The sequence below is a fragment of the Macaca mulatta genome, chromosome 17 (genome assembly GCF_049350105.2).
Source record: "Macaca mulatta isolate MMU2019108-1 chromosome 17, T2T-MMU8v2.0, whole genome shotgun sequence".
Taxonomy (NCBI): Eukaryota; Metazoa; Chordata; class Mammalia; order Primates; family Cercopithecidae; genus Macaca; species Macaca mulatta.
The window spans coordinates 14,065,052-14,082,008 of record NC_133422.1 but is presented as its reverse complement, the minus strand read 5'-3'; the positions used below and the strand labels follow the sequence as shown (position 1 = coordinate 14,082,008).

The window sequence follows — 16,957 nt, the reverse complement described above, 5'->3', positions numbered from 1 at the left end:
AAAAATAAATGTGGGCAGAAATACAGATCATTCAAACTTTAGAATGTTTTTTGTGACATGGATTATTAGGTTGGTCATTCATATTGGTCAAATTTACCTAATAATTGCCAAATTATTAGCAAAATCATACATAAATAGATTTTACAAACAAGAAACCAGAATGAGGAACTTCTCGGCTTCCTTGAGGCTCTGGCTATATTTATCTAGCTATACACATATACATATGTATACATATATACTTATATATAAGTATGAAAGTATAGATTTTAATAAATATATGTCTGTATATATGTAGTCACATATAAGTGCGTGTGTGTGTATGTATGTGTGTGTATGTATGTGTGTGTGTATATATATGGTATAGGGTGGCAGGGCTTTTTATTGTTTTGATGAACTTTTTTCATAAGTAAAATTCTGATTTTCTATATTTCCAGAATGTAACCATGCAAAATGAGTTAACATCTGCAGAGTACTTTGAAATGAACATCTTCCTTTTAGGGTTCTTATTACTACCCCTCACTCTTCTGCCGAAGGTGACTTGCTTATGTATTTCTTGAGATGCAGACAATTGTACCAAAGAGCTGTGCATCCTCTGAAGATTCTTTTTCTCAAAGAAAGCAATTCTCGGCCGGGCGCGGTGGCTCAAGCCTGTAATCCCAGCACTTTGGGAGGCCGAGGCGGGTGGATCACCAGGTCAGGAGATCGAGACTATCCTGGCTAACATGGTGAAACCCCGTCTCTACTAAAAATACAAAAAACTAGCCGGGCGTGGTGGCGGGCGCCTGTAGTCTCAGCTACTTGGGAGGCTGAGGCGGGAGAATGGCATGAACCCGGGAGGCGGAGCTTGCAGTGAGCCGAGATCACGCCACTGCACTCCAGCCTGGGAGACACAGCGAGACTCCGTCTCAAAAAAAAAAAAAAGAAAAAAAAAAAAAAAGAAAGCAATTCTCATTCCTTTCTTTTCTGGGCAGAAGACACATTAGTGACCTCTGGGGAAATTTCTCACCTGAATTAAGAATTACCTGAGTCAAGTATCCTTCAGCTATTCCTTTTCAGAAACCTTTAAAGTTGGTCTTTGCCCAGAGTCTGCCTGCCCAGAGGTCAGTGGATGGCAGGTAGGCGTTTGTTGTTTTGCTGCCTGGTACAGCAGTATCTTTTCATTTCTTGCTCTGGAGAACTCCTCTCTCTCCAACACCCACACAATCACACACACACACACCTGCTATGTTTGTATGAAGCCACAGAGCACCAGCAGGGAGCGGCTGTTTGCTGAATGTCAACAGAATCATAAAAGTTCTCCTGGGCACCCCTTCATTTAAAACACCCCAGATATAAGATTGTTTATTAGAATTCACACTACATTTTGCTCAGTTGAAACATTCCCTTTTATTTAATAAATTTTGTCGATGAATTCATTTTTCCAGAAATTTTTTGAATTCATTTTCCCATTCCCTTTTATATGCTATATGGAACTAAAATATTAAAATTATCAAATTAACATTACTAATAAACTCTCTTTTCACTTAAACATAAATCAATCCAAATGGTATCTGCTTCAGCAAAATGCATTAAGCTTCTCTGATCTGGACTTTAAATGAGCTGTCAATTCATCTGTGTATAATTGCATGGATGTGTGAATATAAAACATGTGAATCAGCAGTACATTCTTGTTTATGACATTTTCAACCTATATAACGCATGTACCTGAAATAAACATCTTTAAAAAGAAGAGAAAATGAAGCTCATGAAGAAAAACAAGTGGGTATTTACAGTTTATACTTTTCCTTCCTACAGCTTTTTTCTTCTCCTTTCCCTGTCTTCCCTTTGTCTCCTTCCACAATCAAATGTTTCCAGTTGCATCAAAGAGATAAATATAGAGAGTTGATGGTGAAAACAGAGTTCTACGTTCTCTGTATTAACCTGCTTAAATTCTCCCATCATAATTCAGGTTATGACAATGACTTGCCCTCTTGCTAGAACTTGCTGCCATTTCCTGTGATGAACATCTGGATTCAGATTCTTTCTCAGCAGTATGTTAACATTGACACTAGGGGTGTTTGTTCTAGAACAAGATCCTCCACATATACCTTTGCATTCTCTCCATTTCACAGATGAAGAAACTGAGATTTGGGGAAGTGAGGTTACTCATTCGGATGCATCACTAATAAGCAAGATTTTTTTTTTTTAGGTGGAGTCTTGCCCTGTTGACCAGGCTGGAGTATAGTGGCCCAATCTCTGCTCACCACAGCTTCAACCTCCCAGGCTCAAGTGATCCTCCGACCTCAGCCTCCCGAGTAGCTGGGACTACAGGCGTGAACCACCATGCTCAGGTAATTTAAAAAATATTTTTAGTAGATAGGAGTTTCTCCATGTTGCCCAGTCTGGTCTCGAACTCCTGACCTCAGGTGATCCTCCCACACTGGCCTCCCTGGGTGTTGGGATTACAGGCATTAGCCACTGTGCTTGACCATTAAGCAAGATTTGATCCCAGATTTTTCTAGCTCAAAAGTCCTGTCTCCTGACTACCCTGACTCACACTCTCCTGGTGTAAGGAAGATTTTTGCTAGTTATTATTTAGGGGCTCTACCTTTTCCTTCCTCTCTGCCTCCATAGGGAATATTCATCCACAAATGAAGGCAGAGCCTGCCCAGGGATTTCCCCACCTTCCAAGCTACATCACAACACATCAGGAGATGCTGGTTGTTTTCCTCAGTCTTTGCTGGCCTGGCTGTAAGCCCTCAAGCACGAGGCTGGTGTTTTTGGTGGCAAGCCCTGGGGAGGCTGCTGCTGCTGGTAACAAGGTCAGCTGGAACCGATCGTGAAAATATCAATTTTTAAAGTTTGGGGAAATCAAACAAGTCATTAATTAAATCTCTACAGCAGATGAAATAATTTCAAAGCTCTCGAGGGTGACTCTTTGCTCTCCTTTAAGTTCATTAAACTATTTGAAATTTCAACAGACTGGATATGAGGAACCACATTTTCTACCTGTCTGCAAAGATTTAACAGTTCTACTATGTTAATGAAGGTTTCAGCATTCAAAGGGATGAGACTCTTGACGTTTCTGTATTAATCATGTGATGAACTCTACAGATTCACAGTTATGTTTATGACTCCATGATTTCCACATATGAAATCTTATTGCATATCTATTTCTGGAGGTCTGTGTAAATGTTTCTTTACAATCTTATTGCATATCAAGTTCTGGAGGTCTGTATAAATGGTCTTCTCTAAATAAATAAAAAATACACACTAAAATGCATAACAGCAGGAAGGGAAAACTGTCAGATTGCTTAAATTTAGTTCTATTTACTAAAATTTGTGTGACTAGGTTAATTATTGTTTGTTTAAATGAGGCCAATATGTCTGGCATTGATGTCTCAGGCACATGGAAGTGTTAGCTGAGCTTGGCTTTCTGATATTAAATGCTGTAGTCAAAAATTTGCTGAAAAAAATTGTATTTATAGCCATACTGTTAAAATTAGCCCTCAACAAAGACATTAAACCAAAAACAGAGTGAAAAGATTTGCTAACTTTTTATAACTGTTGCAGACATTAGGTAGCATCTGGTCTTGACTTATTGGAGACACCCATTTATTTTTATGCTTTATTAAATGTAATTTATTAAACAAATATTTATTGAGCATCTACTTGGTGCCTGACTCTGTGTTACATAGTGGGTAGTTGAAGTGCTGTTAATTCTTCTGTGAAGGGGCCAAAAAACCCACGTAAGACTATAACCGATGCTTGGTTAATGTCATTTGAAACTGGATGCTAAGATACTAAGTAATCTCCAAGTGAATGATGTACAAAAGCTGGTCACCACCCTTCAACAACTGAAAAGAACAACTCCTGTCTTTCTGTTTAGCAAATAATAAGTCTGCGTATCGTTGATGTCTGACCTGAGGCCTCTTTCCAGGGTTTGATTTTATAGATGAGAACATTGGCTTCTCAGGTGCCTTCAGTTTCTGAAACATCTGCTGATGTTCCCTGCCCCGGGCAACCTACATTTAATGCTTCCTGGGTCCTTCTGGAATAAAGCCATGAATCTTTCATCTGGCATTCATGGTGTTCCTCCGTCTGATCCCAGCCTGCTTTCCAGCCTCGTTCCTCACTAAGAACCTTCCTGTACTTTATGCTCCGGCCAATTCTGGCTACTTACTTTCCCCACAAACAGGTCCCATCAATTGCTGACATTGTCTCAAAATGGCTCACCTCCTCACCCTTGCCCTTGCAAACCCTATCCACCCTCTAAAAAAGACCAGGTCCTGAGCCCCCAGCCTGATGTGATTACTTTCTGATCTGAGTTCTGACAGGTCATAGTTTATCTAATTTTATGCTATCTGTTCCCTAGTTGGGTATATTTTATTATTGGAGTACCTGTTTTATTTTTGCTGTTAAATTGTAAAGTTTTAGGTGGGATAAATGTCTGAATCTCAGTCATCTTTGAACTCTGTACCAAAGCACTTCTGGAAATTAAATGTTCTTTGAATGAATAAATAAATGTAGGCTTGACTCCCCATTCACCTTGGGCGCTATGTTTATGGCCTGGAAGTGAGAGATATGACCAATGTTTAAGCTCCTCATTACCTTGCCTCCCTGCATCTGTGCAGAAGTGTTCCTGTACTGGATTTTAGGAAAGCATTAGGCCGATCAGCCTATTTGAAATAGTAAGTCCTAATGGTCATGTCTTCTGGCAGATTCCATTTATGCCAGCACCTCAGAGAACTGTGGCTTCCAGGTGTTGCAGATGAAGTGACACATCATGACACGCACCATGCCAGTGGAACGGCCAAGAACGGAGCTGTCTCTGGGAAGAGGTAGATGAATTCCCTTCTCAGTTCACACTACAAAGGAGCCCTGTCTATGGACTAATGAAACCCTTTCTGCTCACCTTGATAAAGAGAATTGGGCATTGCTGGGGCCAGCCATAGTCAAAAATAAGTAAGTAAAAGTATATCTTCCATCCCTCCTTTCTGTAACCCTCTGTTCCCTTCCAGCATCCTACTTTTTAGTCCCACCTTTTATGTTTAAGACGTACTAAGGAGTTGGAGGTGCTAATTTAGTATACTAACTTAGAATCCCCGTCTCAGGGCCAGGCGTGGTGGCTCACGCCTGTAATCTCAGCACTGTGGGAGGCTGAGGCGGGCGGATCACAAGGTGAGGAGATTGAGACCATCCTGGCTAACACGTTGAAACTCCATCTCTACTAAAAATACAAAAAATTAGCCGGGCGCGGTGGCGGACGCCTGTAGTCCCAGCTACTCAGGAGGCTGAGGCAGGAGAATGTCGTGAACCTGGGAGGCGGAGTTTGCAGTGAGCCGAGATCGCGCCACTGCACTCCAGCCTGGGTGACAGAGTGAGACTCCGTCTCAAAAAATAAAAAAATAAAATAATAATAATAATAATAATAAAAGAATCCCTGTCTCAGAAGTATTTTCAGTTTTAACAAGTGTAAAAAGACAATACTTCATAGAAACTAAGGTCTCTCTCTGGATGGAATTTCAGTCCTATGACCCCCTATGGTCATGTCAATATAGTTTAGTGATAACATCTATGATTCCATGTTGTGAAAATGATAGTACTTTCCTAAGGTTTTTCAGAGGATAAAATGGGATATTGTTTTTATCAAGAAGTAGGAAGGATCTGAGATTTTAATCCCACTCGCAATCTCATGAGTTAGCCTGCCACAGTTACAGGACACCGGCAGAAGGCATGAGAGTCTTGTGCCAGAGACAAAGGACTTTGTTATTCACAGCAAAAGCAGAAGCCAGAGTATCAGCATTCTCTTGTACTAGTCCCCAAGCCCCAGTTCCCGCAGGGCAACACAAAAAGGCAAGGAAAGACCTGTACACATGACAGGCTCTGTTACAGAAGAATGCTGAACTTAGGAAAACGGAATGCTTTTTAACAGGCGGTAACCATACTGTCCGTTGCTCCAGAGTGAGACATTATGTTTATTGTACTGGACAGTAAGTACACATACTCCTAGCTTTGGAGGGAGACGCTGTATCAATCTTGCAAAGCTGTTCGGTATATACAAACATTTTGAAAAAAATAATCCAGAACAAAGGCAGTCAATGCCTCTGCTTGAATCACTCGCAGCAATGTGAGTAACCCATAGGACATTGTCTCCCAACTTGAAAAGCATGGGTCACAATACCTGGCAGAGAGTAATGACTTGGTCTCTGTGATTATTACCATTATTAAGTCACAAAGATGATTCTACCTTAGTACCCGAAGGATGATCTCATTCAGTTACAGTGAAAATGAAAGGCAAATACAAACAAGTCATCCTGCATCATACATTTTAGGAACTGAAATAGATCCTATCCATTCATGGGTACCCAAACAGAGTCAGAGCCTGGAGAAGAGATTTTGTTTATTACGGTGTCGCCTCTGCAGTTCTGACATACCCGGTGCCGTGCTGTTTCCTGGGACAAAATAAATAAGCTGAGCCCACTGCCCATTCTTCGGAGAGTTTAAACTTTCCACTTTTGAGGTATTGCTCACTGATTCAGTATGCAGAGCCAGGACTCACTTCTTTCTTGCAGAATGAATCTGCTGAGGTTCGTTTCCTTCTCAAAATAAACATGTACCCAGACATCCTGTCTTCAAAATGTGACTGGCTTTTCCCGTCAAGTTGAAATGACAGAGGATGATTTTGAATGGAAATGGAAGCATCATCTAAACAACTTGGAAAGCTCTGAGAGATAAGTTTCTTCAGGATGGAGTGGAAGGTCACACTTGTTTGTCCTGTGTGTTCCCTCTTCTGTCCCTTGAATAATCCTTCCCCCCAAAAAGAAGGCTGCTGTTCTCCTAACACTTGGCTTTCTTGTCTCCAGGGAAAAGGAATTCATTGACACTAAACACATTTGCCCCAGGCATCTCGTATATGTGGCACCTAATATGAGCTCAATAAAAAAAAATTTTAACCTCGTTACTGAGGGATCCCATATGTTCTCCCTCCCAAGGAGGGAGGAACGTATGAATTTTTATTATTATTATTTTTTGAGATGGAGTCCTGCTCTGTCACCCAGGCTGCAGTGCAATGGCTTCATCTTGGCTCACTGCAACCTCCACCTCCCCAGTTCAAGTGATTCTCCTGCCTCAGCCTCCTGAGTAGCTGGGATTGCAGGTGTGCACCACCACGCCTGGCTAATTTTTGAATTTTTAGTAGAGACAGAGTTTCTCCATGTTAGCCAGGCTGGTCTCGAACTCATCACAGGTGATTCACCGGCCTCGGCCTCCCAAAGTGCTAGGATTACAGGCGTCAACCACCGCACCTGGCCTGGAACATTTGAATTTTACTACAAAATAGACCATTTAGAACATTTGAATTTTAGTACAAAACAGACCTGTTTAGAAGAGGATTGATGATCTAAAAGCGTGAATCTCTAACTGATGTTCTGATACTAGTGAGAAAAGTAATTTGGGGCAGGGTGGGGGTGAGTTTGTGTTTCTGCTTCCATTCATGAGACAAAAATGACTGTCCCATTTATATCAGAAGATCATTTAGAGCTGCTGTTTCTCAAATGTAAAGTGCGCGAAGTGCGTGTGAATCACATGGGGATCTTACAAAATGCACATCCTGATGCAGCCGGTCCAGGTGGGGCCTGCACTTTTGTGTTTCCATCAGGCTCTCAGGTGGTCTCAAGGCTGGTGGTCCACTGACCAGTTTGAGCTTCAGGGATGGGGAGAATTTTGCTAAAGAAGGCTTGAGGTGGAAGAGGGGAGGGCAGATTCCTATGGCTGTTTGGGCTTCCAGACAGAGCCCTCTGCAGGCTTCCCTGAACCCAGGAGTCTCCCTTGAGAGGACTTAACCTCGCTGGTTACTCCCGTGCCTCTGCACACCCTCCCTACCCAGTCCACAAAAGCAAGTCAGGGTAAGTAGTGAAGGTGGGGAGGGCAGATGAAAATCTCCCTAGACAGCGCAACCCTGAGCTCACACAGCACCCAGCTCACTGTGACTGGTGCAGCTCTGGGCTCTGAGAGCAGACGGCAGGTGGGCAGCACCCCATGGAGGACCTTGGCCCCTATCATACCCCCAACCCTGGGCAACTCTCACACCTCTCTCCTCAGCTCCTTCCCAGGCTGAACAGAGAGTCACCTGAAGAGCAGACTGTCTGCTGATCATTAATCACATCCCCAAGACCTTGTGTCCATGCCCAGACACTGAGCTGGCGGAAGACGGCCGGCTTTAGAGAAAGCTGCTCCAGTGTGAGTTAGGAGGCGCCATGATGTGTCACTTCGTGATCTCGGTAACATTGCTGGGCTTACAGAGCAAGAAGGAAAGAAACCCGTATGTTCTCAGGCCTTGATAGCTTATTTCCTAAAACAATACAAAACGAACAAACTAAAGCAATTTTTAGAATGTTGCTGGAGATGAAAACTCCAGTGACTTTCAGCATGCATATATTGGCTGAGGAGTTTTGGGTTACTAACCACAATCTGCCCAAGGTGGATTAAACCATTTTTTCTTTAGATTCTAGTGCAGAGGTGTCCCCAGGGCCCCGGCCAGTTTGCTACCTCCTCGCACCCCTTTCTTACTGTGCTCCCCATGTAAACCACTGTGCTCAGCTCCCCTCCATGCCTGGGCACCTCTCCCAGGCCAGGCTTGTGTGAGTGAGCTTGCGTCTCCTGCTTCTCACTTACCCTACCATCCCATTTCAATTCCTGAAGCTAAGCAGGCAAGTGAATTTGCAGTAATGTTTTAGTGAAAACAGTAGCTCAAGACAGCCTCAGATATGTCCTATACAAATCATTCTGCATTGCTGGTTCCCACGGAAGAATGGGAGCTAGGGGAAGAATGGACCAGGAGGGTCAGCTTCCTCTCCGCTTCCACCCAAACTGCAGAAGTGCTGCCTGCTTTATGTAATCACCCAAACAAATAGCAAAGGAACATGCTAGAGCCATCAGGCATGTAAGACTAGCCTACAGACAGGGAGAGTGGTAGCTAAGCAAACTGTGGCTGCAACAATCTGACTCAAGAAAATCCACCCCATCTCCCTGATTTTCTTATCACAAGGCTTTGTCCCCTCTTAGACCTGTCAGGGTTCCCAGATAACAAAAATGCTATGTTGTATAGACATGCCTATCCAAGGGTGGACAAGTGCCAAATTCTCCCTTGAGATCTCAACCGTGTGAAGTAAGGGGACCTGGAGGGGCCAATGCTAGTGAGTTGGGAAGAGGCTGCAGGGCATGGTGAGGATGGGAGAGGGCTTCGATGAGGCTGCAGCTTTGAATTTTTGTTGACATTTTCAGAAGCATGATCTTCTATTGCTGTATGTCTTCTGTGACTCTTGTTTTGCCTTTTAATTACACATAGATGATAATCCCTCCAACTACCATCCTCTCAATGAAGAAGGCAGTGCTTTTGCAAAAGAAGGAGGCCTAAGGCCTGGCATGGTGGCTCACACCTATAATCTCAGCACTTTGGGAGGCTGAGGTGGGTGGATCACCTAAGGTCAGGAGTTTGAGACCAGCCTGACCAATATGGTGAAACCCTGTCTCTGCTAAAATTACAAAAATTAGCCGGGTGTAGTGGCATGTGCCTGTAGTTCCAGCTACTTGGGAGGCTGAGGCAGGAGAATTGCATGAATCTGGGAGGCAGAAGTTGCAGTGAGCTGAGATCCTGCCACTGCACTCCAGCCTGGGAGACAGAGCAGGACTCCATCTCAAAAAATAATAATAATAAAAAAATTCATCTCAAAAAATAAAAGCAGAGGGCCTAACAAGATGATCTAGCTGTGACATGTGAACACCAGTGAGAATGGGCTATTGGAACAGGCCAGGTGCACATTCTCCCTATTCCTCAAATCACCTGACAAAGATGACTCTGCCCTGTTTATATCAGGAGATCACATTCTTGGGTTAAAATACTGCTGAAATGAGTGATTACCAATGAGGAGAAATGTTTTCAACTTCTGTCCTCTTTCCCTGCTGCATCTCTCTCCTCTACCATATGTCCTGGCTCCTCAGAATTCTGTGGCACACAGGGTCCCTTCTCTCCCTCATGGCAGACCATTTCCCCAATCTCTGCACCACGTGAAATTCCAGTGGGACTCTAGGACATTCAATACTATCATGGGACTTTCTTATCAATGTGTGATGAGTGACCGGCTGTTTGGTGGAACTGCAGCACAATTTATAAGGTTGGGTTTCCCATTTCAACATTTGCTTCCCTAAGATGTCTGTGAATGAATATAAAGCATGTTGGGAGAAGGGAGATAAAAATATATATGTACAGCACATAGCTCTTCCATTTCAGGGGTTGGTATGGATGAGGTCTGCTGAGTTCTAGAAGTATTTCAGGATTTGGGTCAGTTATGCTGAAGTCTTAGAGAGGTTTAATGTGGTAGTCATGGTGGGGTGCTCTATAGGGTCCTAGACAATAATGCCCCCAGATTCACCTGGTCTGGGACTCGCAGTTCCTGGGTCGAGTCATACTCAGACCCATTCTAAAGCACCGGGGAGACTCTGTGTACCAGTGTGTGCATGTGTGTGTTCTGAGTGTATGTGTGCGCGGGGTGGGGGGGAGTGGGATGTGTGTGAGTGTGTTAGGGATGAGGTAGTCCTGGCTTGGTTATCTTCTCCCTTGCTGACTTCTGCCAACTTATCACCATGGCTGTGCTTTCATTCTTCTCAAAATCTGCTATTGAATCACCTTATGCTCTTAATGACCTTCTCATTAAGATCATGCTTTTGGAACCAGACGGGGACTGAATGTCATTTCCACCACTTACTCACTATGACCTGGGGCCAGTTGCCTGAACTCTTTATGCTTTAGTTTTCTCATTTATCAAATAAAGATAATAATAAGCTGTCATGAGAATCAAATAGGTTAATTCACACAAAGCACTTACTTAATCTCCCCAAGCAAACGTTTCTCAAATAGTAAATAGTTTCTTGTAAAGATCAGGGGTACATGTGAAATCACCTCGCCAAGTGCCTTTACATTAGGCAGCATATGAGGGGAGGTTATTACATGTAAAACCAATAATCACACCTTATTCTATGATGATGGACAAGTATCCTGATGAGTGCCTGCTATGTGTTAGGACTTCTGGTGGTCTCATGCAGTTTATCCTTTATTTTTACCATAAATTCTATAACATTTGGGAAAACTGTTCAGAGAGGCTGGGTCCTTTGTCACTGAGTTAATAACTGGGAGAGCAAGGATTTGGACTTGGATCTATTTGGCCTCAAAGCCGTGTATTTTTTCTTCTACGCCACAATGATTTTTTTAAATAAAAAATATGTTATTTGAGCATAAGGTTTAAGATCCAACATTCACATTCTGGAAATCCAGTGAATATAGAAGTTTTAGCTTTGTTACTGGGGCCAGCTACACAAATGAACAAACTGATCTCAGAAGCCTGTAGAAAAGGGGTAAAATGATGAAATCGCAGATTTTGAGAAGAATAAGGAAGAATAACAGCCATGGTGATGAGTAGGCGGAAGTCAGCCTTAGGATAGAGAAATAGGGGAGGGAGTGGAGCACAGGGCATGTTATAACTTCAGCACTGACGCTGTGCCATGCATTGTGTAATGCTGATGTATGATGAATGTGCCTCACAGCTCTCTGTGCCCCTCTGGGAGATTCTAGCTTATGTGACACAGCAATGTGAATTTCTGTAAACCCAAATCCAGGGATGCTTGATATTAAAAGGAAGACTGAGGTGGAATTAATATTCTGGGCTTTTATGATTCCATTTTCTTTTCATTGCCTCCACCTGACTAGGGTGACAAGGTTTTATTTTAATCTCTTTGCAGTCAGTGAAGTAGGATCCAGGTGTTCCTTCAAGGTGCCCTGATCTTGCCGTGTAAGACCTGTAATTGCCCATTCTAGTGTCAAATGTAAATGAAATTTACAAGAACGTGTCTAATTTGGTAAAATGAATAGATTTGGAAAACCAGCTAAGGAGACTCCCTTATCCCAGGTTAGAGCATGCCTCATTACCTTGAGCAGTATTTTTAAAGGAATCATTTACATACTCCTCCAAATTCTCTTTACTCTTTTAGATCCCCTGCAAGAAGCATCTCAGGTTGGAAAGATGGAGTCGCCTGCTCAGATGGGTCTTTGCTTGTAAGTCTATCTCCCTTCACAGGAATGCAAAACTTTTGCACGGGCAGGCTCCATGACATATTTGTCTTTTCATTTCTAGCACTTAGCACATTATTGGCACATAGTGAGCACTTAGCATTTGTTGAATGAATACATGATCAGTGGAGAGAAAGGAGATGACTCGTATTCCATTGCTATGGTGTGTCATGCATGTGTTGGGCCCTTCACTGACTTGATTTTATTTATTTTTCATAACAACCTCAACTCAGACATTATTTTTCTTTTTATATATGACAGCAGAGATTACAACTCCAAGGATTTTGAGATCCAGCAGGTGACATTGAAGAGAAAGTGGGCAGTAGCCCATAGAAAGTGGAAGGGTTTATGGAGACCTGGCCCAGTCTACAGGGGGCAGCCCTGACTCGGTTTCACCCAATGGGTGCCGTGTGGGAATATGGGCCCATTGTTGCTGGATCTTCTTAATTTTCCAACAAAATTAGAAATTGAGATGCTTTGATGGAATCTCCCAACTTTAAAATTGTGGTTCACATGTGCTTAAAACAATTTGTGACCCAAAGGAATCGAATCTGCTGGACAGTTTTAGCCAAAGCATAACCAGTTTGCACCACCTGGAACAGGCTTAGAGAAGTTAAGGAAATTGCTCAAGGTCAGGCAATGCCTGAGCTGCTGGGTTTCTAACTTCTAAGTTCTAAATACAATTTGCTTCCATATATATATATATATATATATATATATATATATATATAAAATTCATAAGTGATAAAATTATTTTAAAGATTATTTTATTTTCTAACCAATCCAGTCATAAATATTTGACTGTAATTCCTATATCAATTTTTTTTCTGAGAAATTTGTGCCTGGGCATGATTTCATTTTTAGAATTTTTTCAGACAACTATATTTGGGTATTATGGGGTAATCTTCATCCCTGTAATACCAGCAAGCTTGTCCAACCTGCCTTATTTTGTTGTTGTTGTTCTGTTTTGTTTTGTTTTAGCCTTTTAGCAGTCTGAAGTCATGATTTTTAGTTTCTGTCTCTAGTGATAAGTGAAAAAGAGGGATGAGGAAGGGGCTTTACTGGCCCAACCAGAAACAGAAACTAACAACAAATGACTCTATTCTCTCCCTTGGATACCCCTTCAGGGCCTAAGGTAATTGTCCTTTCCATTGTATTCCTGTTATCACTAGCAGAGCAAGCCAACTATGCAGTGGGATAAGCAATTCCTTGCAGAGAGACAGCACTGCAGAGGCACAGATTAGGTCCCACAGCTAGTAAGTGTTGTTAAGTCCAGGATTCAAATCCAAGACTCTGAATCTAGAGCCTGTGTTCTGAACTCTTATAATATATACCTTCTCTGAATGCAGTGGTGATAGACAGACACGTCTTTGCCTCAGGCTTCTTTTCACCAAAAGTAAAGAGGCAAGTGTTAGGTAAATTCTTCCCTCTTATTAATTCTTATAGAATCGTCGTCTTCCTTTGGCCGGATGCGGTGGCTTACACCTGTAATCCTAGCACTGTGGGAGGCCGAGGCAGGTGGATCACGAGGTTAGGAGTTCGAGACCAGCCTGACAAACATGGTGAAATGCTGTCACTACTAAAAATTCAAAAAATTGCTGGGTGTGGTGGCACATGCCTGTAATCCCAGCTACTCAGGAGGCTGAGGCAAGAGGAATCCGGGAGGCAGAGGTTGCAGTGAGCCGAGATCATGCCACTGCACTCCAGCCTGGGTGACAAAGCAAGAATCTGTCTCAAAAAACAGAAAAAAAGTCTTCTTTCTAAAACTCTCCATCCATCCACCCATCCATCCATCCAAACTCACTCATCCATACATGCTTTCCACTTATCCATCCATCCATCCCTCCACTCATCCAACCATCCATCCATCCCTCCACTCATCCAACCATCCATCCATCATCCCTCTACTCATTCATCAATCCATCCTCCCTCCACTCATCCATTCACCCATTAATCCATCCCTCCATCCCTCACTCCACTCATCCATACATCCTTTTATCTACCCATCCATCTATCCACATACCCATCCATCCACCCATCCATTCATCCATCATCCCTCTACTCATCCATCAATTCATCATCTCTCCACTCATCTATTTATCCATCATCCCTCTACTCATTCATCAATCCACTATCCCTGCACTCATCCATCCATCCATCCATCCAACCATCCATCTACTCATCTATCTATTCTTCCATATACTTATTTACTTCCTGACCACCACCACCGCCACCAAAAATGTAGCAATTCCTTTTAGTAACAGCTGCTTCGATATCATCATGAGCTTCATCAAGGTGACTAATTTCAGAGAAAGCTTTGAGAATCAGAAACTTAAAGATTGGCATTGGATGTCACTGAGAAAACAGCAGACAGATGTTAACATGAGCTCTGCTGTTCTGAGTGGTATTTTCCTGGAAGTCTATCAAGGAGTTTTCCAACTAAAATTAACTTTGTGACATCTGAGCCAGAAACACAAGCTGTGCTTCATTCCCAGCCCTCATGCATGTGCCTGCGTGCATGTGTGTGACTGCCACTGTGTGCCTGTGCCCGTGTGCACATGCTTCTGTGTGCCTACATGCTTATGTGTGTAGACTTGTATGCCTATGCCTGGTGTATGTGTATGTGTGCATGCGTCTGTGTGTTGGGGATGAGATCAGGTATAGTAAATATTTTGGGGAATAGTAAGAAAAGGCAGCATTGTATTAATTGGCACATCGTTCACAAGAATTTAAACACCATGTAGCTCACTTTACAGAACTCAAACATGCTTTCTGAATTGCATTGAATTGAAGGAAGAAGCACACCTTTGCCAGGATTACTCCAGGGAATCTTGTCATTCAGTCACCAGCAAAGGTGGAGTGGATTCTTTATAATGTGCCTGTCTTTAGTTATCCAGGTGATAACAATGAATGACAGATGAAATGGCAACCAGAAGGCCTGACTATTTCTAAGGCTGACTCTGTAGGCTATATTTTGAAGTGTCTACCTTTCTAGAAATGGCTCCATTTCTCCCCAGGGACTCCATTCTTTGAACTCCATTAATAGGCTTTTTTGTCTTCTGGCTTTCAGTTGCATTTGGTCAGCGGCGGTGGTGATGGGAGTAGCCATCGGGGAGGGGGACACAAACAGCAGGCTAGAAGGGGTATGGAGGAAAGTTAGATTGGGTATTTATTCCCCTGGGTTCTTTATAAGGGTTACTTTAGGCTGGTTGCACCCCTTGACTGAAATGCATAATTCTATGTCAGCGCTTTGGGTATCTGCTACCTCTTCCTTCCCCTATCAAGCCTAGGATGGAAACAGGAACTGCCTTTATCAGCTCTGGCCTCTTGCACTGTCTCCTGTGATCTTCCTACCCCTTGCTCATGACTTTGTAATAATTCCATTTATTAGCCTTAACTTGTCCCAATTTTCTGCCAAGGTGTCTCTGATACACAGACCAACTGAAGTAATGGGACCATAAAGCAAGTCTAAACCCATCTGTGTGTGATTTTTCTCCATTGAAAGTTATATCATACCAGACTTCCTTGCCCACAAGAAAGTTGTCAAGGCACAATGAGAAAGTAGAAGAAGGGTTCTGGAAGGGTTAAAATAAAAAGGCAATTCAACAGTAAGACGCTAATGCACCTTATACAATGTCATCTCTGTATCTTTTCAGCTATAATAATAGGCAAGAGTAAAATGCTTAGTCACTCACTATCCCAGGAAAGTGGATCCTGTGCTTTCTGAGATGTTCATTAGGCAGCATCTTGCTTTCTACTGATAATTCAGCTGAGCATGAAAAATGTGTTGCACAAATTCCAAACTTCATCAGAACATCCCCACACATGGCTGGGTGCCCTCCATTCTGTGGACACAGATGTCCAGTCGCTGAGACAAATGAGTCACACTGGAAATCGGTAAGTGCCATAAAACCACACTTGACTTCCCGAGTGCAGCTTGCTTGGAATGCATGGTTTTTGACCAAACTCAAGGAAGAACTTTGCCGGGCATTCCAGGACACAGCCTCTTGTGGCTTAGGGTAAAACAGTCCTTGAGGTGCCTCAGCACCCAGCATCCACAACACTCTAGGATATACATTCCCATGGGGGCACCTCTCCATATCCTTCACCCTGGCCATGGGCTTGCCCAGTGAGGCACAGGGACATTTGAAGTCCTGGGTGAGCAAGCATGAGCACATGGGTTAGGCTGTCCTACCCTGTTTTCTCAGGCAGTTGTTCCATACCCAGATTTTTCAGTGTTGTGTGTGGATTGCCATACACCCCAAGTCTAGGTTCATCCATTTAATGAGATGCACCTCACTGGCTACAGCACTCACAGGTTTAAGCTAAGCAGGAAGAAAGTGTATAAGGTGTAGCAGGTAGGTACTTTCTTGCCTGATGCATTCCACTCCTTTGATAAACAGAAACAAACAAACAATAAAAAAAAACTGAAGGCCAGGATTAGGGCTGGAGAGCAAAGAGGAAGATCGAATTTTCTTGGACATTTTGCTGTGGAGTAGCAAGTAGAGCAGTAGGGAGCAGGAACATAGATATTTGGCACAAAGGAGGCTTTGACTTGCTAGTTACATTCTACAGAGTTTGGGGGGCTCTCTCTGGAAGGGTTCCAAGCTCAGGTAGCATGCTCTGCATATCAAGGTCTCCCTGGTCTTATGTCCTTCAGACTAGACTCGAATGTCTGATTGTGTCAGCAATGCCTCAAGGCAATGTCTTACCACCCCATTTCACACTTAGTTTCTGGAATAGCCTCCTCACTTTATCTGTCTTTCCTCTCCTCCTTTACCATAGCAATAGGGACCCGAGTAGGGAGGATGCTCTGCGTCCCTGGTTCCCTCAATCTTCTTGGAAGAGTCTGGT

General features: G+C 43.0%; 1 protein-coding gene and 1 long non-coding RNA gene across 4 annotated transcripts in view; one reads left to right on the top strand and one right to left on the bottom strand.

Moving 5' to 3' along the window:
* The window catches only part of RFC3 (replication factor C subunit 3), a 622,442-nt gene that overhangs the window by 119,414 nt on the left and 486,071 nt on the right, over positions 1 to 16,957 (bottom strand). The window lies entirely within an intron of this gene.
* Positions 1 to 16,957, top strand: part of LOC114673561 (uncharacterized) — a 617,687-nt gene that overhangs the window by 541,304 nt on the left and 59,426 nt on the right. For 2 of the 3 annotated variants that reach the window (XR_013407900.1, XR_013407899.1), the window contains 3 exons: positions 2,189 to 2,330; positions 4,701 to 4,944; positions 12,025 to 12,088. This is a non-coding gene — a long non-coding RNA (uncharacterized LOC114673561). Of the gene's footprint in view, positions 1 to 2,188; positions 2,331 to 4,700; positions 4,945 to 6,554; positions 6,930 to 12,024; positions 12,089 to 16,957 lie in introns of those variants that run through there. The other variant, XR_003724315.2, reaches the window with a different exon arrangement.